The 25,731-nt window shown below is 45.1% G+C and overlaps 1 protein-coding gene and 1 long non-coding RNA gene across 4 annotated transcripts in view; one reads left to right on the plus strand and one right to left on the minus strand.

Moving 5' to 3' along the window:
- Window positions 1–25,731, plus strand: part of RABGAP1L (RAB GTPase activating protein 1 like) — a 1,373,174-nt gene that overhangs the window by 1,203,742 nt on the left and 143,701 nt on the right. The gene's annotated exons all lie outside the window — the stretch shown is intronic.
- On the minus strand, window positions 11,930–13,577 carry LOC144775316 (uncharacterized). Its single transcript, XR_013600548.1, has 4 exons — window positions 13,463–13,577; window positions 13,271–13,367; window positions 12,609–12,721; window positions 11,930–12,287 (listed from the first exon to the last, which is right to left on the minus strand). It is a non-coding gene; the product is annotated as an uncharacterized LOC144775316 (long non-coding RNA).

Consider the following 25,731-nt stretch of genomic DNA (forward strand, 5'->3'; position numbering starts at 1 on the left):
TCTACTTCCTAATACCTAAAAAGGATGGGACACTAAGACCAATTCTAGATTTGAGGCCTCTCAATCTGTATATACACTCAGATCATTTTCACATGATCATGTTACACCAAGTGCTCCCATTATTGCAACAAGGCGATTTCCTCACTACACTAGACCTCAAAGACGCCTACATTCAGATTGCCATACATCCTTCTCACAGGAAGTATCTCAGGTTTGTGCTAGAAGGACAACACTATCAATTCAAAGTCCTTCCCTTCTGGGTAACAACAGCACTAAGAGTGTTCACAAAGTGCTTAGCAGTAGTAGCAGCACATTTCAGAAGACAACAGATCCATGTCTTCCCATACTTGGACGATTGGCTCATAAAGGCCAAGTCATTTAACCAGTGTGTTCAACACACATCTCACACAATGCAGACACTGCACAACTTGGGGTTTACAATAAACCACACCAAGTCACATCTCCAGCCCTCTCATGTACATCAATACCTAGGGGCTACCATAAACACCAATACAGCTCTAGCTTATCCCAGTCCAGCCGGGATACTGAGCATTTAAGCCTTAATCACAAGGTTTCAAAACCAACACTCTCTCCCAGCCAGAGTGTTCATGCAACTAATAGGCATGATGGTATATTGCATTTTTATTGTACCATATGCAAGACTGCAAATGCGTCCATTGCAGGAATGTCTAGCACATCAGTGGGATCAGGCACAAGGACAACTGACAGACCTGGTGTTGGTGGACAGCCGCACGCATCGCTGTCTGCAGTGGTGGAACACCAAAAACTTGTCCAGAGGTCGTTCCTCAAGCCTGTTCCACAAATAGTACTGACAACAGACACATCCCTGACAGGATGGGGAGCACATCTGCTCCACCACACAACTCAGGGAAGATGGTCCGCTCAACAAAAGGTGATTCACATCAATCACCTAGAGTTGCTGGTGATTTTCCTGGCACTAAAGTCCTTCCAAGTACACATACAAAACAAAGCTGTCTTGATCCGGACGTACAACATGACAGCCATGTACTACATACAGAAACAAGGAGGCATACATTCCCTGCAACTGTCCCAGCTTGCACAAAACATTCGGAGATGGGCCATTCCACAAAAGATATATGTGCTTCAGAACACCATCCAGGAGTTCACAATCAGATAGCCGATCTGTTAAGTCGACAGACACAACAGATTCACAAATGGGAACTACATCTGCAAGTTCTTCAACCATTCTTTCCAAGTGGGGTCATCCAGACATAGACCTGTTTGCCACGCACGAAAACGCAAAATGCCCAACCTTTGCCGCCAGGTTTCCACACCCGTTGTCCAAGGGCAATGCGATATGGATGAACTGGTTAGGCAGATTTGCGTACGCTTTTCCGCCAACCCCACTAATACCACTAGTGGTACGCAAGCTCAGACAACAGTCTCTCAAACTGATCCTGGTAGCTCCCACATGGGCAAGCTAACCGTGGTTCACCACGCTGCTAGAACTCTCTCTAGTTCCACACCAAAGACTATCAATGCTAACGCAGAACCATGGAGACATCAGGCATCCAGATTCAAGTCAACTGAATCTGGCGATCTGGCTCCTACAGTCTTAGAGTTTAGTTACCTTAACCTGCCACCAGACTGTATGAATATCATTAAAGAAGCCAGAAAGCCTACTACTAGAGCTTGCTATGCTGCAAAATAGAAGAGATTTGCCATTTATTGCACTAACAATCAAATTGATCCCCTAGATGTTTCCATCCAAAATATCATCTGTTACCTTCTCCATTTACAAAGATGTAATCTAGCATATTCATCTATACGTTTACATCTTGCAGCCATTGCAGCATATCTACAAAACAGACAACATATGTCCTTAATTAGAGTACCTGCAATCAAAGCTTTTATGGAAGGATTAAAGAGAATCATTCCTCCTAAGTTACCACCATCTCCAGTGTGGAACCTAAACATTGTGCTTATAAGGCTCATGGCGCCCATGGCGCATAAGTGTGAACTGCAATTTCCTTATTGCTATTACCTCTCTTAGAAGAGTTAGTGAGATTCAAGCTTTCACTATACAAGAACCATTTGTACAATTACACCGTAACAAGGTGGTTCTACGGACTAATCCTAAATTCCTTCCTAAAGTAATTACTCCTTTTCATCTAAATCAATCAGTAGAGTTACCAGTGTTTTTTCAAAACCCAGACTCTGTAGCAGAAAGAACTCTACACACACTAGATGTAAAAAGAGCTATTCTCTATTACATTGACAGGACCAAATCCTTTCTTAAAACAAAGCAACTGTTTGTAGCTTTCTCTCCACCACATAAAGGCAACCCCATTTCTAAATCAGGAATTGCAAGATGGATTTTTAAATGTATAATTCACATTAACAGTTCATCCTAGAGCGCACTCCACACGCAAACTAGGAGCCTCTATGGCTTTTTTAGGGAACATTCCCCTAGAAGACATCTGCAAAGCAGCAACATGGTCTGCAACACACACCTTCACTAAACACTATTGTGTTGATGTGCAAGCTAAGCAGCAAGCTGCAGAAGGCCAAGCTGTCCTCAAAACACTCTTTCAAACTACTGTAACAGATACAGGTGACCACCGCCAGGGGAGACACTGCTGTACAATCGATGCACAGTGTGAGATCTGCAGCTCATATGCCTCGAACGGAAAATGCTACTTGCCAGTATGCATCTGTTCTTGGCATGTAGAGCTGCAGATTCTTACACGCCCTTCCGCCTCCCCGGGGCCTGTATCTGTTCCAGTTCTATCTTAATTAGATATACACGCATGGACATGCCTTCTTTATTTCTACAAACTCCATCATTTCCCATCATGGCGAAAAACAATCTAAGGATGGAGCTAATGCCCATGCGCACTATCGTCCAAGGGAGGAGTCATCTATCTCGAGACTACAAAGACTACTTCCAATACGACTACAACATGCAATCATCCGAGCCCAACACCAGGTGGCGATCTAATGCACAGTGTAAGAATCTGCAGCTCTACATGCCAAGAACAGATGCATACTGGTAAGTAGCATTTTCCTTATTTTGCATTTCACAGGTTTACCAAGTACTATGACATAATGCATCACCAGCCACTCATGGCTATTCAGTCAACCGAATGTTGCATTGTGGAGGTTGTAGTTTTGATTTTAACACTGTCATTAGGGACTCAAACCCTGAACATGCAGTAGTGTTGGCTAAAAGGCTATCATTGTCCGACTGTGTTATGCATCTGCTATTTTCTTTTAATTTTACAAAGGCATCTAGCCTAATTCAAGAACTGCTTGTTTCACACATAGTGCCAAAACTAAATGTTACTGCGACATTTTGTGAGCGCGCATTGATTAATTCACGTCATGGATTAAAGCAAGCTTGAAAATGCAAATTGTTTTATCTTTTGTGTAATGGAAAGTTTGATACTGAGCTTCAAAAAGTAAACAAAGGTACAACATAATCAGCAGGAGTGTAGCATTCCCCTACAGGAGGAATAAGGAAAGGACTGGTGACAGTAGCAGAATGAACGTCATATGGTTCTCTCATCCATGAGAACAGGTACAACATAGGTAACTAGAACACTAAAGAGGGAGTGAGTTGTCTTAAAGGACTGTTGAATGCTCTCTGTAAGTACAACACTCTTGGAAGACACTAATTTACCTCTTATGGAATTAACATGCATTCATGTGCTCACATAGGATGATTAACTGTCACCTGTCTAGTGCGGTACGCTTCATCAGTGGTTCCACATCTACCAATAGAAAGCTCCGAGAGTACTAATGTACACTGATTGTACAGTTTCCTAGTTATAGTTTCCCTAGTTTGTGTGAGAGTATGCACCTTTTGCCCGTATTTATTTTCTTATTTTGTTAAACTGTCAGACCTATATTAAAATTCTGTGCAAGTTAACTAAAAAAGGTTGTTAGTACTGTCTCCCTGCCATACGATTAAGAACAGGAGGGTTGAGCATCAGATCCTGCTTCTGTTTTCTACTTTGACTTGTCTTGGCACTTAAATATTGCCCGTTTGGGGTACGGTGTCTTCCTCTGGACTATAGGACTTGGTATCCCACATAAAATGTTATGAAACAGCCCTGGTTATGTTATGTGTATTTGTTAAACTCACTGTGACTTGCAAGGATACATTGGCGCTGAGCATGGTTGACGGGGCATGTTGTCCTAGTACATTTGATATATCCTTGTTTTTTAGGTCGAGCTTGTAACAGCGCGCATGCGCTGTTCTGGCGAAGACTCATGTAGGGTCTTTCAGAAATCACTTCAGATGCTCGCACTCGCTGCGGGTGTGCTTTTACTTTTGCCCCAGGCTATTGGCCTTTGCATGCGTCTTTTTAACAAAGACAGCACGCAATTGACCAAAGGCGGGCGCATTGCTCCCCCCATTGCCTATTGGTGTCGGTTACCCGCACGGCCGCCATGTGGTTTCAATTATCGTGCCCAGACACAGGTTCTTGTTTCCCTCATCCCACCACCGCTCCAGGCTGTCCTTGTCATCATTTCCGGGTGGTGAAAACATCCAGCACTGGCTGGGAGCCCACCGGCAGCTGGGGGAGGAGCTCTCTCCAGGTCCTGCATCCCGTCTTCTTGGGACCGAGGCAATTCTGGTGGGGGCTAGGAGCAATGGCGCACGGTGTCTGACCACTCGCGGGCTTTCTCCTTTCACTTTCTCCCTGCTGCTCTAACTGCGACCTCTTCTACCCTGCTCGCGCTACTTTCCCCCGAGCCGTGCTGTCTATTATTGTGGGGCGGTGCACGGCTGATAGGAACCGTAAAATAAAGCCTCGAGGAGGAGCCTGCTTTCTCTGCAGCTTAAACTATAAAAGCGGAATCTTGTTTCCCTCTCTCTTTTGCAGCCCCAAGTGCATTAAAAAACAAGCCTGCGAGAGCTGCCAAAGGTTTACCAAACATTCCAGGAACACATTCACAAGCCAACCGGGCAAATTTGTTGCGGCTGAAGCTAAGAAATACATCAAAAACATTTCCCTACTGTCCGTGCTTTGCAGTTTATTTTATGCAAGGGCATCATTCCCCTCACCTCACCCCAAGGCCCGGATACACCGGGCCTTCTGTTCCCGCTCATTTCAATCCAACACCTTTCGCCAGCACTAAAATCCCCAAAATATATCTCCACAAAGTAGCTACACAGGACATTTCCTGGTGTTCCGGGATATTGGACGCCACCAGGCTACAGCCACTGGATGTGTCGGTATTTTATAGTATCGGCAAAGAAGATTCGTTTTGGCAGCAAGCAACATCTGGAAGAACAGAAAGCCACTGGAAAGTTGCCAGCCAGAACCTCGTTCACTTCCTGGCTCTCTGACGGCTGTGGACCAGCCCTGCAAAAGCAGTTTCTGGCCCATCTCTGCTGCGAGGTGTTTTGTTTCTGTATGTATTACGAGCTTGATTTATGGGCCTACTCGACCGGATGTCACCAAAGCGTTAAGCTGCCACGCGCTCGTCTCTCCCCATCACCAGCAGCACAAATGCATGTCTAAGGGGCACCTTAAATGGGACGATTCAGTGCCTGCTTCCCTAGAATCCAGACGACGCCTAGAGAGTGGGCCTGTCGGCGACTTTTAACATTTTCAGCCGCTTTCCCCTACTTGACTGCGTTGGTGCTGTTCCGTTGTGGAGACCTATGCGACTGGACCTAGCTCCGAGAACCCTAGAGCCCCTGCAGAGATAGCGGACAACTGGAGCAGGTTTGTTTGCCTCCTCGAGGCATAAATACCGGAGTCGGATATTAATTAGCCTGTTCACAAAAGATAGGAAGTTTTATGTCGGTTTAGCCAGTAGCATGGCTCTTGGTTGAAAACCTTCTGATTCCACAGTAACCACTTCGATTCTTAGAGCCAATGGAAAACGTGGTTTGTGCTGGCTGACAAGCTGAAGGGTTGCACTAGAAGGCATAAGGTTGGCTTTACCTCCTGGTAACGCCTCCTATTGGCTAGAAAGTAAAGTCCCGTCCCAGAAAATATGAAGCCAGCTGCCCCTGAAGAAACAACAATATATCTTCCGGAAGTGGCCGCCCCCGCCACGTGAGCGTTATTCCAAGGTTTACACACTGAAAGGCGTTACTTTACACTGCTGTTTAAGAATCAAAGTGGTTACTGTGGAATCTGGAGGACATGGGCTTGTTTTTAGGTAAAATCCATGGTATATTTCTCTCAGATGGGGGAGGGGGCTTAACATGGGTCAGAGGGTGTACAAGAGACCACGTCATGCTCTCAGGTGGGGGGCGGGGGCTTCACATGGGGTCTAAGGGTTCACAAGACACTAGACCATGCTCCCGGTCGGGGAGGGGGCTTTTCATGGGGTCTGAGGGTGCACAATTGACCACACCATGCAAAAAACATTGCTATTTACAATACCAACAACTTTAAACTTTACAAATGCGAGACCTGTTGCATTGCAAATGCTTGTTCTAAGAGGGAGCAACAGCAGAGTAAATATCACTTGTACACGGAAAAGGTAAGCGTTGGGCAGGTGTAGTGCAATCTTCCCTCCTTCAGAGGCCAAGTATCGCTTGGGCAGGCTTAGAGCAACTTTCCCCACAAACCAGGCAGTAGCAGTACAAGCTTTGCTTCCTCACAGAACAGGTACATCATGGCAGTAGCAAAGCAAGCTTCCCTTCCTCAGTGAAGGCAGTAAAAGCAAGCTTCATCTCGGCAGATTAACATAAAATGTAATTGCTCACAGAATAAGTACAGTTAAGGGGTGAGTGACACGGGTTACCGACAGATCACGGCTGCGGGTGGTTGAATGTATAAATGAATGAGTGAGGCCTGCTGTTTGTGTTGATTCTTTGGGTGTTCCGCGCGTTAAGAAGTAACCGTAACCTAAGAGATTTTTGTTATTTGGAGAAGCCCAACCAAAGTCGAAGTGTCTATGCCAACTTCTTCGACAATGCTAGTACATCATGTGCTGAGAAATCCCAGGAAGGCGTTAATGCCTGAAAATGTTCATGACAGGCACAAAACTCCGTCCTCATTCCCTCTGCTCTGATCACTGCTTACCAATCTCCTGACCCCTATTTTCTGTCTTTCTTCCCCCTAAGCTGGAACTGCGACGTCCGGAGCGGCAAAGAGGCCTCCCCAGTGGGGCAGAGGTCTAAAGTACTCCAGACGGCTCCTCCCAGCCGCCCCGGACGTGCATCACTTACCAGTCTCCACCAACCAGGGGAGACTGCCTCAGGTGAGGAAACAACTGCGTCATGCGGGGGCGGAACAGCCCTCCGTGACTAGGAGCCCGCCCTCCTTATGGCCACTGCGTGGCCTCGGGCAGGCGCAAATCCCTCTTTGCCAGCACTTAGCACACGGCCACTCCCGTATGGAAATATCGCCATCTAGTGGAATTGTATGATTCCACTTTCTCATGTCTTTGCTAACACTTCTTCGCTGTTAGCTTAACTCTGAAGTGTTTTACGGTGCAATAGAAAACCTCTGAAACAAACGTGTACTTGAAATTAGGCTTTGCAAAGCTAAACTGTTCTTGTATTTTAATATTTCCAGTAGGATTATGACAAATTCTTGTTTGCGCTTTTTTTTCCAGTGCTTAAAAGCTGCATGCTTGTGGAAATGAATGTCCTATGAATAGCACTCAGGTATATAGTTTTCAATTGTTAGTGTTTTATGCCAGTGAGTGACGTTACCACTGTATGTAGCTTATGCTACTGTGCAGTCACGGGCTCGAATTCGGGCGGACCCGCCCCATTCTTTTAGGTAGGTTGAAAGAGATGGTCCTCAGGTGCTTTCTTTGCTATCCTGCAATATCTTTCTGTATCCCACTGGTAGAGTCAGGTAGCCTTTGTTGTCTTCTGTTATTTTTTCCCTAAGGAGAATCCCTCACGCCCTCCTCAACTACGCTGTGATCCGGTTAGAAGCCTCCGAGCCAGGGGCGCAACTAGACCCGAACTTCGGAGGGGGGAGGAGGAATCGGCTACGACTTCCAGCCAGGGCTGTCCCTAGCATGAGTTGCGCACAGTGCAACAGTCTTTTTTGGCGCCCCTCCCCATTTCCTCCTCCTCCATGAATTTCAACACTACCACTCGCCAATAATGCACCTCATCTCTCCATAGCCCCTTTCTGACAAACATTTCATTTCTTTTATAGGGCATTTCACCTTTTTATAGGGCTACTCTGAGTCTACTCACACTCAGTTCTGTGATCTGCATTTTACACTTTCTTGTAGTAGGCACATTAACACTCTGTGCTGTGTGGGTAGCAGGAGTGCCCATGTGAGTGCACAGTGAGTGATGTGAAAGTGTGAGAGTAGGGTATGAAGAGTGACTGCAGGGTGAGTGAGGTGACCATATGAATTTGGGTGCAGATGTAAGTTCAGAGTGGGATGAATTAATATATGGTTAGTGATGGGCTTGTTTGAGTAAGATTACAGAGTGAGCAGTGAGGGGGACAGGTGAGTGAAGTGTCCCATGAGTGCAGGGTGAGTAGTGTGCTCGTGCGACTGCAGGGTGAACAGCACAAGTGCATTGTGAGTGCAGAGTGATCACTGTGAGTGCAGAGTGAGCGGTGTGCTCATGTGACCGCAGGGTAAGTGGTGTGAGTTCATGGCGAGAGGCATAAGTGCTGTGTGGTCATTGTGAGTGCAGGGTGAATGGTGTGAGTGCATGGTGATCAGTGTGAGTGCATGGTGTTTGCTGTGAGTGTGCATTCCCAGACACTTGAAGTAACTCAGCATGTTACTGAAGGCTGGCGTAGATTTTCAGATATTAAGTTAAACTATGGCTATTATGCCATTATTCGGGGACGGACTGGCCGTATCGGGTACCGGGTGTTTTCTTGGTGGGCCAGAAGGGTGGGGGCTGGTTTTGGACCGGTGGGGGCCATTTTTGGTACAGGGGGCTGGTTTTGCAGCAGTGCTGCAAAATCTGCCCACTGTACCAAAAGCAGCTGCAGTGTTTTCCACACGCACCCCCTCCCCCACGGCCTGTCCGACTCAATTGCCAAAGCTGGTTTGCGTTCCCAGTCCGGCCCTGTTCAGGGATCGAGGGTGGAGAAAATAAATATTGTGCTCATCCTGCAACAAACTTCCAGTCATGTGATTAGGGTTGCCAGCTCATTATATTGATGTCCCTGACATTACAAAAATAAGCAGTTACCTAAAGCATATTTTCAGTATGTATCTGTGCATACTTGGAACAGAAAATATAAATAGAAAGCATTTTTAATTTTGTTCTAGGGATGCCTGAAAGATCCATGACTGATAATTAAGGGGAACAAAGACAGAAAAGTCACATTACAAATGAATACATATGATTTTATTTATAGCCCTATTTAGTGTCAAGAGGAAGCCTTTGCAGACTGTTTAAACAACAAATGTCTGGCATTTTTCTTTTGGTAACCCTACTTTATATTTATTTTCATAAAATGCATTCTCACACTAGGGCAGTAAAATCCAAATGTAAGGAATACGCAGAGTTGGGACCCAGGAGGTACTGGAACCAGAAAAAAACTAAGCCTTGTTAAACAGTTTATAAAGTTATGTAAATATGCAAATGGTATTTCAAAGACCTGTGAAAAAAGGGCCGGACTGGGAACCAAAACTGGCCCTGGCAAACTGCTGGGCCAGCCCCCCTTGGGTGCCAGGCGGGGTGCGGCCGAGCTGTTTGCTAGGGCCGGTTTCGGACAGTTTTGTTACAGGGGGCTGATATTTCCGGCCCCTGGTAACAAAAACGGCCCACCGGGGAAATGCCCGGTGCCCGCTATAGCCAGTCTGGCCCTGTGTGAAAAACCCGGGTGCTGTAAATAAGACTCCAGACACTGCCCAGCTGAGCTCCCAGCAACCCAGGCTGAGACACACGGGGCAGCAGAAGTCCTTTCAGCCCTATGGGTGTTGCACGCCTGCTCAGAGCGACCCTAGTACTTTTTACTAGAGTACGTGTGACTCTCTTCCTTCACGTATTCTTGTATGTTTTAATGATGATGCTCACGCAAAAACAAGCTGAGCAAACCGTATCTCCAGTATGCTCAATTTCTAAGCGGTGTCTGCCGAGTGGCACTTACCGCACACAGTACAAACCCCATTGCATGTTTGAAGCAAGGTGGGCCTGTCCTGAGCAACAATAGTTCTCTTCTCCAAGCCTTCTTTGGGTCAGCCTTGGAATCTGACTCTACCTTCCTGTGTGGGAGAAAGACCAAAAATCCATCTTCATGCTCCCTGACCGGCACAAGGAAATTGAACCTTAGATTCTGACTGGATTGGCAGTGGGCTGCTGCCCATAGCCAGGGACTCTGCATACAAGCAACAACCTCACTGCAGAGGGCTGGGAGCTTCCTTTGACAAGACAGATGTGGATCTGGCTGGTACCTCCCTGGACATCTGGACCAGCTATCTTTTAATTTTCCCTAGGCTTGGGACCGGGCTTGAAGCTCAGTCCGAGGCCTTTCTGTCCTTTCTGTTGCTGTTCTGCCTGCCCGTAAAACTCAATTCAGAGTGACCAGAGGAGCTAGCCAAAAACAGCCAGAAGCCCCTCAAACCCATCACCAGAGAGGAGGGAAGCTCATGAGAACGTGTGTTTCAGTCCAGTTAAGCCTTCTGGAAGGGGATTTCAGCGAGCACACCCCGTTGCACCTATGTTTTGCTTTGTGACTGGATGGATTCACCCCCAATATTGCCACTGGCCCCAGTATGCCATGGCCTGTGCACAGGCCCATTACCATCCTTTGGCATGGTGCCCCTGACCCTGCCAGTCTGTGCAGTAGTCCAGCGCCCACTAGGGCTCTGAGCCCTCCAGGTCTTGAGCTAAAAGATTGAGCCATCAGATCCCTTCGACCGGTCCCGCCGAGGAACTAACCTCTTTCTCCATTGTGTGGTCTGAGTCCACCTGGACTCACAACATCAAGAGAGACCACCCTAGTGACTGGACCAGTTGACATTGTGTCACCCCTGTGAATGCGACCAGGAGACACACGAGTTGTAAACTTCAGGGATTTCCAAACCCTAGACTAAAGCCAGGCCACGTCCTTCCGAGCCTCCCAGTGGTGTATTTGTTTGACTCTGGGCCAGCTGATCCCAGGATATAGTGTTTAAAAGTGTAATTCCAGTTACACCTAATAATAATATTAGTGTTTCGACTTTGGTCCCATTTAAAAAAAATAACACTGGAAATAGCACAATGTAAGCCTTGATGCTGGCAGGTGGTCCCTACAACTTCAGAGACCTGGAAAAAAAGCCTGACAGGACAATAAGTTGTACGGACCACTGTGTTTTTAAGAGTGCTTTGAAAATACAAATTCTGCGGCATCAAGTACGTTATAATAAGATTCTTTTTTGTTTAATTTATTTACAAAGTTTTATGTAGAGTGCTTTAGTCCTCATGCGTTATGGAATGCTGCACACAGAGTTGATAAATTAGCAATTTACTAACAGAGCTCAAATTTTAAAATCTTCATATAACAGAGAGGAGCACAATAAAGTTATCAAGACACTATTGTAACCACTGAGATTAAAAAAAGAATGAACCCAAAGCTTGGGGGCAGCTCCAGTGAAAGCCTTCAGAGTTTTTTAAAGTTTCCAGGTGTAGTTTCCTCTTGTTTCTGGAATTTCGAGCACCTCCAGTCCAGACACCTGGCTCTTCCTTCTCAGTAAGCATTTGGGTGTGTTAAAGTGGATACTTTGTATGCTACAATAGCAGGTTTAAAGTGCCATGTTGCTGCCAGTAGGAGTTGCTGGCGGCCTGAAAAGAGAGCATTTCTGTAATAAATTCTTTTGAGAACCAGGGCCTGTAAAACTAGACGGAGGTCCTTCTTTGGGATTGATATATATAACAACATGAAAGGGTGGTTCCCAGTAATGTAAAGGACCAGGCAGTTCCAATAATAGCAGATGCCCACAGAACAGCTAGATATATTTCAATTATTTTATTATCATTTGAATTCATAGAAAAATATATAACATGTGTGCATAGAACACAATCCATACTTCATTGGATGAGAATTACATATAAATCATGTAACATAGGCCCAGAAACATCAGGAACAGTAAAAAATGGCACTTACATCACTCACTCATTCTACCAGTCACTAGCTCACTCACAAACCAATACATCGATACTAACTCCACCAACTATAAACTCTCATCAACCAGACAAAAGAAGCGCCGACGCGCGTTTCGGAACAGTGCCAAAATGGGGAATTCCTTCATCAGGGCGCAATTCATCAAAACACATAGGGAAAACACGATCTTCCAGAAATCCAGGTCAGTAAAAATGGGTCCCAATAATTAGTTCTGGGCAAGAAGAGGCATATCTGTGGGCCAGAAAATAAACATGAATAATACATAGGATTATACAACCTAACAAAAGGAAAGAAAATGGTCATGATATGGAGTAAAACAAAGTATAATCAGGCTATGGTCCATACATCCCTCAACATACATACTGTGAAAATGAATGAAAAAGGATTACAACAAGTGTATGTACAACAGGTTAAAAACCAACATCCAATACAACAGGAGATCCATCAATCAAATAGGTGGCAGTTGAGGATCACAAGATCAACGAGTCTCGAGAAATTATCAGAAAGGGCAACCAACTCGAGAAGGGGGAAAAATATTAAATCTATACATACCAGAAATCAAAAATTAGGCGGCTCCCAACAAGGCTGGAACAAGAGAGCGGTAAATGAACAACCTCACGATATTTTATGGTCAAAGTCGAGTCAGCGAGGAATTTCAAGAAGATCTGTACAACAGTATATAAAATAAAAAAAGGGAAAAAAGAAAGAAGAGAGCAGGGGACCGTATAAATATAGGTCTTATGGGTTGGCATATGACACAAAGGAGACTACTTAATGTCAGATTCCACCCCCCCAGAGGAGTATGTTGATAGGGCATATGTGCCCATGGACTCTAGATACTTGAACTAGAAGGGGCTCACCTGAGTACTAAGTGGGTCGAGTGTACAAAGGGAGTCAACATGCCGTAAAAATCTGGTCCTAACCTTAAAAGGATAAATATTCAGACTCCAGGTGATAGAGTTGACACAGTACATTCTAAATAGAAAAAACAATCGAAAAACGAGCATTTGCCTAGTGACACTGACCAAGAATAATAATAATGCATAAATGGTCAAAATCAATAAAGACCAGAGGAGACCACCCCAACAGTAACAACCAGTACGATGTACTTTAAAATGACCCAGGGCTAGTATATGTTAGAATAGTCCAACAAGGGTGGAACAAAGGGGACCCAAGTCCCGAAACAGACAACGCACGCTTTGTGCAAAATTTACCTTTAAATAGTGCGTTAACTTCGGAGACTACACCCACCAGTCCGCCAGGGTAGAAGAGACCGTCGGAGTCAAGAGAGAATGGAAAGCTGGCATAGACCTACGAAGTAAAAAAAGGGGAATGTACGACTTAAAAAAACACCCAGGCCAGATTCCATCGGGAGTATAGAAGCAACACAGCAGCCGTCTGCTTACCTAACGTGATTTTCAGAGGGTCTCGATGTTCGCACCACACGGGTCTGTCTCCCACGCCAACAGGAATCGGTGAATCCGAAGTTCGAGCAGATGGTTTAAATACCATCAATAAATTCACGGCACCTGTGTAGTTTGTATCAAGACGACGTGCAAGAACATCCGAGACACTAGACCTCTAAATGCGGGACCGACTTGGAAGGGAAGTTGGCGGCCATATTGGATTCTAACTAACCACCGACGAGATAAACACGAAGCACTCGCATCTGGAGTTTAGAGTCAGACAAGGCTCCAGGGTCCAAACAAATTGAAACCGGTTCCACCAAAAAAGGGGGGGAGAGGAGAAGAGAATTCTAAAAAATTATAATAAGAACTCAAAGTATAGAAACAAGAACCCGATAATGGACAAAAAAGAAGGACTAATAAGACAATGAAGAAAAAGGAGCTCAACCGAAAAGTAAGTAAAAAAAAAATAGGATAAATAAGTTATATCTAAAAAGAATATATAAAGTAATGACCATGAAACAGAATACTGCGGAATAAACAGGGGTTCTGCCCACATTACCCTCCCATACCTGGGCAAGGAACATCACATGGATGAGAAAGTAGAACAAAAAGGTACTGAGGGATAAATTAAGCAAACGCTACTTCAAAACAGGAAACAATTTATTAACCTGTTTTCTACACTCTTTTTTTCAACAATAAATGATATAATTTTTGCAAAGGACAAAATATTGAGCCACAAAACGGGGGGAGGTAACCAGACTATATACAGTAATCAAAATTAGGTAATTACAATATATACAAATATACAACTATGTACCCTAAAAAAAGAAAAACAGGGGGGTAAAGAAAACACTATTATTTATCTGTCGACGCAGTCGCGGTCGCGTTTCCGCCAGTGGTTTCTTATGGCTTCATCAGGACAAGGGTACTGAAAAAATATATATACAAATGCAATTTATATAATTCCTAAAAACACACTAAGCCGCAAAGAAAGACTCACCCATTTACAACGATGCAATGACCACCAGAAAGTTAAAAGCGTGAAAGTAATGGAGTAAAAACCACGCCTCATTTAAGTGAAAACGAAACAGAACTCCAAAAGGACCAAATCTACACATAAGTGATAAAAAAGAACACGGATTATAGAAACCCAATCACCAAGGACACATTCTTCTGTCCACCGTGTGCCTACAGATAGATATCAGGGGGCATGCACTCACAAAAACAATGGACCAGTTCAAATGAACATATGCAGCCACCACAAGATTCTAAATACCTGCAAAATGTAGTGCACGTGACCCCCCCAGTGGGAAGTGCGGGGGCACCACCCTGGGGGTTACAGTCGACCTCTTTCCAAGGGTCAATCAGTTCACGCTTTCCTGAAATATATATGAAGGAAGAGAGCCAAAAACCGAGTCTATTAACTTGTCGGTTACACAGAACCATAGGTGAATAAAGCAAGTCAAGCCACATACAGGATTCTAGCCTACCTTCACAAATATCCGATTTAGGTGGAGGGGAAAGATTATTTCGTCGGTGTCAGCACACCCAGACTACTTACACGCCCTCAAAAGGAATAAACAGGGTTACCTGCAGTCAAAATGGAGAGAACACAAAACAAGCCACAATTGCAGTTACTCCCCGCGTGTGCACGGACATTACTCAGTGCTATATTAAAGGTCCGCAAGCGGATGGGCGGTCAAACATGCCTACCTCTGGTGCTACAATTCCCCCAAGTCACACAAGATTAAGGGAGACAATCCGTCTTCGTTTGGAAAGCTCCGCCGTCCATTAGTCAGGAGACAATCTCACGGACAGGGCGCGCAGCGTCATAAAAAAGGGGACGTCTCGGGGGGCGTTCTGATCTGCGCGCTAGAATCACACGCATAGAAACAGGACAGGGGGTTGTTATAAGGAAAAAGACAACAGACTGCAAGCAAGCGTCGTGTCTCAATGGGACTCTCCTCTACCATCTAAATATCCACACATCCACTCCAAGAAATTAAATAAAGAAAGAGCAACCAGAAATCTTGGAAAATGAAAATAAAAATAACAGTAACAACACCACCTAGAATTGTGATTTATTTTAAGAAAAGGGTGGGCATTGCACCGACGCATCTGGGTTAACAATCTAATCACGATGCATCGATCAATACTCAAAACAAAATACCAATGACACCGTGAGTTCACAAACAACCAAACAAAACAGGTTTGAACGATCAAAATCAAGTATGGATCTATATTGCGTATAAAATTACTCATTGCATATGCTATGTCGTTCCTGAAGCTATTCAAGGTAGACTGGGTCCTAAGAGAGCTCCCCCGACAAAAGGGGTACTCATCTACGGGTCCAGGCAGCGTTAATGAACAGCATTAGATTAATGCCCACAATTCATCACGGTCATTGAGACCCCTGGTCGCAGTGTGGTATCTTTCGATTAGTCTAGCTTCTGTACAGTTTAGCTTCCGTTCTAGCTCTACTTTGTTTTTTGCTGTCACCACTACAAGTACTGCCCAAGTAAGGTCCTCCTCATTGTGTCCACATTCTATGTAGTGTTGCACTAGCGGGGCCCCACTAGTCTTACATCTGATTCTCGATTTATGTTGGCCTATTCGCATTTTGATGGCTTGTGTAGTTTGTCCTATGTAAGCTAAATTACAAGGACAAAGAACCACATACACGACGTTCTTGGTGTTACAGTTGGAAAATGAACGCATGATGTGGTTCTGGCCATTCACATCAATGCTTTTTAGATCTTTAGAATTAGGGCACATAGTACAGTTCATACAACGAAAATGTCCTATTAAGGCAGGCAGGCCTAGTAAATTCTGGTATCTTTTTTGATCTTGGGCTCTCTACTGGCTCTAACCAGGTGTTGTTTGATATTCTTTCCTTTACGGAATGAGAACAGTGGTAGAGGAATCTCAAGATGGTCAATGATTCGCCAGTTTCTTGTAATGATTTGCTTGATTTTATTAGCCTTAACATTAAATGTTAGAACACAGGTCATGACAGTTTTCTCACTTGTACCTTCTTTAGGGGTCAATAAAGTCTCCCGAGGCGTAAACCACGCCCTTTTAAGGGCGGCTTTCACTAGTTTCCTCGGGTACCCTCTAGAACATAATTTATTCACAAGGATTTCTGCATTGTCAAAATAATCCTTCTTGTTGGTGCAATTGCGCCTGATACGCAAAAATTGCCCATATGGCAAATTCTCTTTAACACTCCTAGGGTGTACACTAGAGAATTCAAGTAAAGTGTTTCTGTCTGTGGGTTTGGTAAAAAGGCTGACTTCTAGTGTACCACCGTTCTCCAAGATCCAGAAAGTTAATTTTTTCATTGCTACAATTCATTGTGAATTTAAGGTCAGGGGTGCAGACGTTTAGCCATTCATGGAATCGGTCTAGGTCTTCTTTATTCCCATTCCATATCAAGAAGATATCATCGATGAAGCGAACCCACCTCGACAAACAATGTAGAAATGGGTTCGCTTCACCAAGGACATATCTAGTCTCAAATTGGTCCATCACAAGGTTGGCAATTTCTGGGGCAAAACAACACCCCATTGCTACTCCTTTCAGTTGTAAATAAAGGACCCCCTTGAAAGTGAAGAAACTGTTTTTTAAACAAATTTTAGCCAGCTCAATAATAAATTTGGTTGGCACCTGATGGGGTCTATTCCTTTTATCAAGTACCTGTCCCATCACAAGGAGTGCCTCATCCTGAGGGATGTTGGTGTAGAGGCTCTCGATGTCGAAAGAGACCAACAACTGTTGGTCTGTATCGAACATCGAGCCCTCCACCTTGTGGATAAAATCCATGGTATCTCTGATGTAAGCCTGTGTCTGACAAACAAAGGGTTTAAGAAACGTATCAATGTACTTAGCTAGAGGCTCAAGCATTGATCCACATGCCGCAATAATCGGCCGACCAGGAGGGTTAACGACATCCTTATGTATTTTAGGTAATACATACAAATCGGGCGTTTTCAGCATGGAGGTATTAAGGTATTCATATTCCTTTTTGCTCAAGAATCCGGCATCTAGAGCTTGCGTGGTGAGATGTAAAATCCTAGCCCTTAAGTTACTTGCTGGGCTATCTGGTATTTGGCGATAGTGTGCACAATTGCCCAACTGTCTTAGTACCTCTGTGTCATAATCATTACAGTCCCATACAACGATCCCCCCACCTTTATCAGCTGGTTTTATTACTGTTAGGGGGTTGTTAGCTAGTTTGTCCAAAGCTAACCGTTCTTCTTTACTAAAGTTAGACTTAAAGGAAAGTTTCTTATCATTCAAATTGTCTATTTCCTTGAGGACCTGATTCTCAAACAACACAATTTCGTCAGGCATACTTGCACTATCAGGAAAAAAAGTCGATTTGACTCTCAAACCACTTACATTGTACTCAACATTCTCCTCTTGATCAGAAAAGAATACTTTCAATCTGATCTTTCTTAGAAACTGTAAGACTTCAGTCTTAGTGTCCACCGGGTCTTGAACTAGTAATGGCACAAATGAAAGACCTTTCTGTAGGACCTTCAATTCTATAGGTGATAAAAGCTCTTTAGAAAGATTATAAATTGGAATAATCTCTGTATCACTCATTGTGGGAGACATCAATAGCTCGTTCCCCAGGTTATTTACTCTGTCTACCGCATGTAGACCTGTTGTCTTGTTCGAAACAGGTTCTGGTCCTGTATAGGTGGGGGTTGTGGGAATGGCTGAAATTGTTGGAACTGGGGTGGCCCCCATCTTCTTCTGAACCCCCTGCCTCGGCGTCCCCCTCTGCCTAAAAAAGGTGGCGGGCCTTGGGGGTATTACAAAAAGGGTTGATATTGTTGGTATGGTTGATAGTATGCTCCTCCGCTTTGGTCTGAATCAGACGAGGAGTCAGAAAATGTGAGAAACCTTGTCCTTGATCTTCCCTTGTATTGAGGATTCAGTGCCCCTGGAGTAGTATTTTTGAAGAAATCCTCTTTCAAGTAGGGATACACTTGCTCAACGGCAAAGTTTTTTATATCTCTACTCAGTTTAGTGGTCTTTAAATTAACAGTATTGGTTTTAAAATCAGCTAATGTTTTACCAATACTCTCCAGTAGGCCTTTCGCATCCGCTATGGTGGAATCTCCCAGTATTTCTTCCTCTGTTTTTCTATTTCTTTTAACTCGTCTTCACTGATTCGTAATGCAGTATTGATTGATAAAACAATCCAATCCTGAGAACACTTTGTTCCCACCCCACTGAAGTCCAACAGATACGGTTTGTCTTGGAGAAAGATCACGGGAATATTCTTAACTTGTAGTCCGACGGGGATAGTATTTGTTTTTAAATACCCTAATAGGACTTCAGCGTGTAGCTGTGTCCGCGTGTTTTTCTTTTTTAATTGGGTTAATCTTTCTCCTTTGTCGGAACTTGGTGGTCTATTCCCGCTTAAATCTGCTCCTAGCAAGGAGGGTGTTTGTTTCAACCTATTAATCTCTTCTTCTGTATAGCTTACCAAGTGTGGTTCTGACATATTTCATATAACACTTAGCCGGTCAGAACATCCAACCAAACTGATATTCCCAATAGAATTCTAAAAGTCATACACAATGAAATATCGATCCAAACAATAATGAAAAGAGAAAATGTTACAAATAACTTAAAGTGTGCGGCATAGGAAACAGTGTGAGATATAACAAATAATCACATCACAAAATTATAAAATAATCAAACAGAAAAACCACACATCCCAATCTCATGACCCAAAAGAGAGGCCTTACCAATATATACAATACTTATAGACAAATCAAATGCTGTCTCTTTGAATAAGGGACCCTCACACTTAACAAAGTGTGCAGAATACTGCGGAATAAACAGGGGTTCTGCCCACATTACCCTCCCATACCTGGGCAAGGAACATCACATGGATGAGAAAGTAGAACAAAAAGGTACTGAGGGATAAATTAAGCAAACGCTACTTCAAAACAGGAAACAATTTATTAACCTGTTTTCTACACTCTTTTTTTCAACAATAAATGATATAATTTTTGCAAAGGACAAAATATTGAGCCACAAAACAGGGGGGGAGGTAAATAGACTATATACAGTAATCAAAATTAGGTAATTACAATATATACAAATATACAACTATGTACCCTAAAAAAAGAAAAACAGGGGGTAAAGAAAACACTATTAATTATCTGTCGACGCAGTCGCGGTCGCGTTTCCGCCAGTGGTTTCTTATGGCTTCATCAGGACAAGGGTACTGAAAAAATATATATACAAATGCAATTTATATAATTCCTAAAAACACACTAAGCCGCAAAGAAAGACTCACCCATTTACAACGATGCAATGACCACCAGAAAGTTAAAAGCGTGAAAGTAATGGAGTAAAAACCACGCCTCATTTAAGTGAAAACGAAACAGAACTCCAAAAGGACCAAATCTACACATAAGTGAAACAGAATAGGTTATAGCATTAAGAAAATAGGAAATGGTGTTAATGAATCGCATTTTCCCATGGGATCTGCTCATTCACTCCTGAGACAGCCGTCTCAAGTAGAAAGATCCACAGAACTTCCCTTTTACCTCTAAGGGCATCAATGTTTCCATCTTTAGGACAATGGATCCGTTCAAGGATAAGCCATTTGAGATCCTCAACCGAGTGTTTCAGGGCTTTCCAGTGTGCAACCAGTGGTGCTCCCATGCGTGAGTTCCTGATACAGGATTTATGTTCGGAAAACCGAGTGCGGAACTCCCTCCCGGTTTCACCCACATAGCCCTTAGAGCAGGGGCAAATCAGGAGGTACACCACATTGCTTGTCCTACAGTTGGTCATTTCTTTAAACTGTATTTTCCTTTTACCCCATTTTAATTCAGGGGTACAGATAACCTGGTCACAGGCGTGGCAGCCACCACACCTATGGCTACCTGTAATGGGATTCGCTCCAGTAATGCTCCGTTGATTCAAAACAGGGGGGGTCAACAGAAGATGCCCTGACTAGCATGTTTCTCAAATTCTTGTTGCGGCGAAACGCAAAAATAGGTTTAGCCAGTTTATTAACAGACTTATCCATGTTAAGGAGATGCCATTGAGAATTGATGATAAATCTCAATTTTTCATTGAAGTTGGAATGTGTAGAGACCATGACAAGTTTATCATCATTTTTCTCTTTAGGTTTCAAGAGGGTTTCCCTGTCAAAATATTTAGCTCTTTTGTAGGAGTCTCTGATCAACCTCCTAGGGTATCCCCTGTCTAGAAACTTAGTTTTCATTTGTCCAGCATGGAACTCAAAATTGCTCATGTCCGTGCAGTTACGACGGAGCCTGAGAAATTGGCTGAATGGAATACTGTTTCTCTGGCTCCGTAGATGGTAACTGTCGTATAGGAGCAACGTATTCCGGGCCGAGGGTTTGGTGTAGAGAGAAACTTCAATGTGGCTGTTATTAACTAGAATCCAAACGTCCAGAACCTCAATCTTAGACGAGCTGGTATTCGCGCTAAATTTCAGATGTGGATCACAAAGGTTAATCCACAGAATGAATTCATCCAGTTGTTCTTGTGGGCCTCGCCAAATAAAGAAAATGTCATCGATAAATTGATTGTAGTGAGTGACATTTTCAAAGAACGGGGCAATCTCCTTATAGATTTACTTTTCTTCGAATGCACCCATGTATGCGTTCGCTACATTGGGGGCACATGCCGCCCCCATGCTTATGCCAAGCACTTGCTGATAAATGACTTTGTTGAACTCAAAAAAGTTCTCTTTAAGGACAATGGCTAAACATTCGAGAATGAACAGTTTTTCCGAGGAACAGTCTGCGCCATCGAGCATCTTTTTGACCGCTTCTAGTGTGCCTTCCTGAGGAATGTTTGAATATAATGCCTCAATATCCATTGAGACTAGTATGTCGGTGTGAGAGTTGAAATCTAAGCATTCAATGTTAGTGATTAAATGGTCCGTATCACGGACATACGCGGGAAGGCGACAGATAATAGGAGAAAGGCAGGCGTCCACAAATTTGGACAATGGTTCCGTCAGGGATCCGATAGTAGACACAATAGGTCTAAAGGGCGGATCCAAGAGATTTTTTTGCAGTTTAGGAAGTCCATATAAAACCGGGATTATAAAGAAGGTTTTGTTGAAAAAAATCAAATTCCTGACTGAATATGGAGCTTCTTTGGGACTGAAACTTGCGTTTTTTGTATCAGCCTTGATTGTAATTGGACCCCTTTCACAGTGTTCTTGATTTGGTTAACAAGATGGCGCCTTTATAAAGGATCAAGCCCAAAGATTTTGCTAATTTGATCATGTGAAGGATGTACACCAACTTTCTCTGTGTCTTTATGTTGTGACGGGAGCAGAACCTCTGTCTTCTCAGGGTTGAGACTCAGTCTTAACATTTGGAAACTGATACGCTATTGTAGTTGGGTTGGTGTTTTTATTTCTTTTAATCAGAGCTTGAAATGTAAATACAAAAAGGTTTTTAAAGAGGCCCCGGGGTTACTAAGCGGACTTCCAAGACCTCTTGTTTACCGGCGATGGAGAACCCTAACCCAGATTACTGGCCTGGAATTCATTAGTCTGAGTTCTAATCTTCCTCGTCACAGTCCTTGCAAAGTGAGTTTGGCCTTGTCGAACTGGCAACATTTTCCTAATCTGACCCTGGAAATTGAGATTACCTACAAGTAGTTGGAGCACTTCCTCCTGGTCAGTGGCGCAACATGGAGAGAGGCGTCTGAAATGCATGTATTTCACAGATACTCATTGTCGTGGAGCTGAACGGCCCCACCCTGAAAGTCTAGCGCACCTTTAACTCCTTCGACGCTGATGACGGAACCGCTCCGTCATCAGCCGCGGTGGCGCTGTGCTGATGACGGAGCGGTTCCGTCATGGCCCGCCCGACGCGCCTGCGCGGTGCTGATTTCGCGCCTGCGCGGCGCGTTCTATTGAGCGAGCGCGGCCATGACGGAACCACTATGTCATCAGCACAGCTCACCCGAGGCTGGTGAGGGAGCGGTTCCGTCACCAGCGTGTGAGCTCAGCGCGCCCCCCGCCCCCTTAGCGCTGCGGCGGAATAGCCCCCGCTGCGAAGGTGTTAAACAGCAGAGGCAGACAGACAAGCACACACTCTCAGGATGTGGCGCAACCGCTAGAGCTGCCGACTTCAGAGTTGGGGAACCAGGTTCGAGCCCTGGCATCGGCTCAGCACCCTATGATTCTGGGCAAATCACATGCAGCCTGATTCATCAATCTCCCGTTTTGCAAGCCCCTAATAGCGATTCATAAGGAATCGCTATTAAGGACTTGCAAAACGGGATTCATGTAGGAATTGCTAATTAAATAGCGATTCCTACACAATCCTTATTTGCGAGTAGCAAATTGCTAATCGCAAATAAGGAATAACTCCCCATTCATTCCTATGGGCCTAAGGCCCATAGGAATGAATGGGGAGTTATTCCTTATTTGCGATTAGCAATTTGCTACTCGCAAATAAGGATGCGATTTCAAGGGTGCTAGGGGTGTCCAAAGGACACCGTGTTGCACCCCTGAAATGTAATTTACATTGGTGTTGCGCACACACATGTCCGAAGGACATGTGTGTGTGCAACGTGCAACTTAGAAAAATGCATTTAAAAGCATTTTTCTAAGTTTTCGCTATTTACCACGAGGTTTGACCTCGCGGTAAATAGCGGCCCGAAATTGCGAATTCGCAATTTAAAAATGGTTCATGAATTGCATTTAAGGAATCTCAAATAGAGATTCCGTAAATGTAATTCCTCGCAATTTAGCGAATTCGCTATTACCGATTTTTGCATTTGGGATGATGAATCCCAAATGCAAAAATTGCGCTTGCAAAGGGCCACCCTTTGCGAGTGCAATTAAGCTTGATGAATCAGGCTATTAATCTCCCCACCAACAAAAGAATGTGTCCTTGTGTAAGTTACTGGTGCTCATGTAAAGCGCTCCAATACTTTCGGTTCAAGTTTGTGCTATATGAAACTGCAAAAAAAAAAGACATCAAGAAAAAAGCAAAACAACGAGCCACAGTGGATAACGTTAGCATCTTTGATGCGTCCGACGTCACAGTGGGCGTGTGCTGAGGACGGCCGCGCATGCGTCAATTTTTTTAGCACCGGCGGCGGAATGTCTGCGGCGGTGAAGAGGTTAAGAACAACCGAAGGCAAGAGCGAGCATCCCCACACATCCTACAGGGGGACATGCAGGAGACCAAAGATGCCCAGTTGGTCGCACTGGCAGAACAGCAGACCTGGGGGAACTGACCCCAGGCGCACAACGCCCATTGGGCTCAAAGGGCTTCAAACCCTCCCCCCCATACCCCTCCCGCCCCCCTGTCGTCGTGTGTGCGACAGCTTCCCGGGCTGGCACCCGTCTTATTGCAGCCGCACCCGAGTACTCCACAGGTCTGTAAAAGATCATTTACTTGCTAACGAGGCTTTGTTGCGTTTTCATCCCTTTTTAGAGCCCCTGCATCTCCACTCTGACTATTGCTGGACATGCCTGGCAATCCAGAGAATTACAGGAAGGGGCTGTCCCGAAGCCCCCCTCTGTGCGTCCTCTTCCTTATTGCACTTTTTGAAGAATCGATGACACGAGGCAGAGATAACGCTGCCTGTGGACAGCCCGGTAAAGGAGCAGTCGTGCACCAAGCCCCAGACCACCCTCCTGTCACCGATTGCAAAGAAAGCTGCCCTCATTGGACCACACAGTGTGCTTGAGCAGAGGGGCACGCCCTCCCTGGGGGAGCGGAGCGGGGCTCGCCCCCGTGCCAGGCCCCTGCTGCGCGTCAGTGATGGATGAACGAACTTTGCTGCCAGTGCCAGTGGTTTCTAGCTGGGCATGCGGCCAGGGAGGCGTGCGTTATTGATGGCCTCACCCTGACAGGTGTGCGATCCAGCGAACGTCTCGTGCACAGCGGCCTCACCCTGGCACCGAGCCGCGCCCCTCGCAGGAGGCGTCACCCCCTGTACCAAGCCCCACACGCGGGAACGAAGAAGCGCCCCTGACGTTCATCAGCGCCTTGTGCGAAGAACCGGAAGGCGTGCGGTTTCGAGGTGCTATAAACAATACGTAACTGGGGTACTTCATCTGTCTGCACCGAATAGTTAAAAGGCGGATACGATTCCGTCAACGTTTGAACCCTTGGCATGCAGCTGGCATCCACCCACGTCTCTGCAGCACGCACCTCAACCCGATGAGTTATGACCTGGAATGTGAAGGTGGGGTTGCCTGGGAAAGCCTCATTGGTGCTTTACTTCTCATCTCTGGAAGTGGCGCCCCTGCCGCTGATTGTATTCAGTGGGACTGAATGAAGCGCGTGATCTGCAGCACACCGACCTCTGCAGCAGGTGCATGAACCCCCCTCGGCTGCGCATTCTTGAAGTGTCGACACTGGGGAGGAGGCAGGTGCTACCGAAGAGGAAATAAAACCTGGTCGTTCCGCGTGATGCTCCAGTCCGTGCCCGCCCCAGGGGCACGCAGGGTGGAATTTCCTGATTTCACGCTCGTCTTAACATCGACTCCTCCGTCCTCGGGTGAATCGCACCAGATCCTCGGGACAGGTTTTTCCGGCTCGGCTTTAGTTTATTTTCACTTTTCCTTGTTATCGGGGTTTCAGTTGCCTCCCGCGAGCCGGATGTGACGACCTCGTCGTCCTTACCAGACCTCTTTGGACCAGTCACTTAACTTCCCTTGTGGTGATTTTACAGGTGCAATAAGCGGCGAAAATTCTGGAGTTTTTCCCCACAAAGGAGCTGCTCGTACTCTAGCCGGATCGCAGAGGTGTGATTGACCCACCAGCCTCCTCTTCCCTCGTTAACGATCTGCCACCCAGAGCTTCACCAAAGGAGGAATTTGCCTTCGCTGGTTTTATTTTATGTTTTGTACACAAACTCCGTCCTACTCATTTTTATCATCCTCAAAAGGATGAAAGGCTGACTCGAACCTGAAGATGTTTTAATATGTCTCCTGTTAAAAGATCGCGACAGCAGGTGCATTCGTTCTTCAAGCTACCTTGGTAGGTTTCTTCTAGAGACCTCTTAAACTGTGACCCCCACCAGCGAGGGGGCGGGCAGCGCAGATTATAGCCCCATTCAAACCATCATCGTTCAACAGCGAGACCGCCTCTCTCGCTACGGGTGGCTCCACGGCGGGCGTCACCAGCAGTCCCTGGTTCGCAGCTCTTGAAGAGGGCGACGCCCTGCCCGGACTCCCCCCACTAGAGGCGGGGCCAGCACTACGAGTTTGTTGGTGAAGA

Source organism: Lissotriton helveticus, chromosome 1_1, assembly GCF_964261635.1.
Source record: "Lissotriton helveticus chromosome 1_1, aLisHel1.1, whole genome shotgun sequence".
NCBI lineage: Eukaryota > Metazoa > Chordata > Amphibia > Caudata > Salamandridae > Lissotriton > Lissotriton helveticus.